This window comes from Carlito syrichta, unplaced genomic scaffold (genome assembly GCF_000164805.1).
Source record: "Carlito syrichta isolate Samal-C Ts95f unplaced genomic scaffold, Tarsius_syrichta-2.0.1 Scaffold287885, whole genome shotgun sequence".
Taxonomy (NCBI): domain Eukaryota; kingdom Metazoa; phylum Chordata; class Mammalia; order Primates; family Tarsiidae; genus Carlito; species Carlito syrichta.
The window spans coordinates 71,671-72,729 of record NW_007231981.1 but is presented as its reverse complement, the minus strand read 5'-3'; positions in this window follow the sequence as shown (position 1 = coordinate 72,729).

Sequence of the window (1,059 nt, the reverse complement as noted above, 5' to 3'; positions counted from 1 at the left end):
TAGTTTATGATTCTAGTTTATTAAGTAAAACTACACACACACACACACACACACACACACACACACGCACACACGTACGCACACATTCACGATTCGATATGATATATGAAATGGCAAAAGTTTGAGCAAGATATAGAACTAGTGCAAAGGAGGGAATGACTTTGGGATGGCATGGCAGGGAGTAGGGAGTAACTAAGTTGAGCATTTTTTGTTGTTATAAAGATATGGGATACCAAGTTGAACTTTGAAAGACGTGTAGGTGTTAACTTGGTGAACTAGGGGATGGGGATGAACATTCCAGGCAGAAATAGCAACATGCAAAGGTAATCTCACTTTGTCAGATTTACAATCGAATGAAGATTCTGTGTCCAAGATCAAAGACCCTAGACAACTGTTCTAAATTTTACCAACCTCCTCCTGGAGACTTACAAACTCACTCAATCAGGTGGTAGAATGTACTAGTCTAGAAGTCATGAGAGCATGGAGTCCTAGTCCTTTGTCTGCCACTGAACAGATGATTACCTGTGGACAAGTTTTTGAACAGGATTAGAGAGGTTTATCAGTAAAGCAGGGATAAACACCTGTGTCTGTAGACCTCATGGAAAGAGGATAGAAAGACTTCAAAAAATGAGAATATAAAAAGATGCCAGTAAAAAAAGCTGAATCCATAGAGATGAAGTAGTTTTCTTAAGGAAAAATTCAAACATACACAAAAGCAGAATAGCTAGGGCACCTCCATTTACCCATTACTGAGCTTCAACAGTTAGTGTATAGCAATAAATCTTGCGTCATTTATCGCTCCCACCTACCCACTGTATTTTATTTTGAAGCATATCCCAGATATCATAGTATATTACCCATAAATAGTTCAGTATACATAAAGCTGAAATTAGTAAAGTGCTACACTTGAACCCAAATATATATAATCCACCAAACAAACAACAGTGTGTTAGTGCTTTTAAACTTTAAAAGCTTCTTCGCTTGATCCCACAACTTCTGCTTTAAAAATCTATGGTCTCAAAAACAGATGAGTTCCACAAACCACCTATCAAAGAGCAG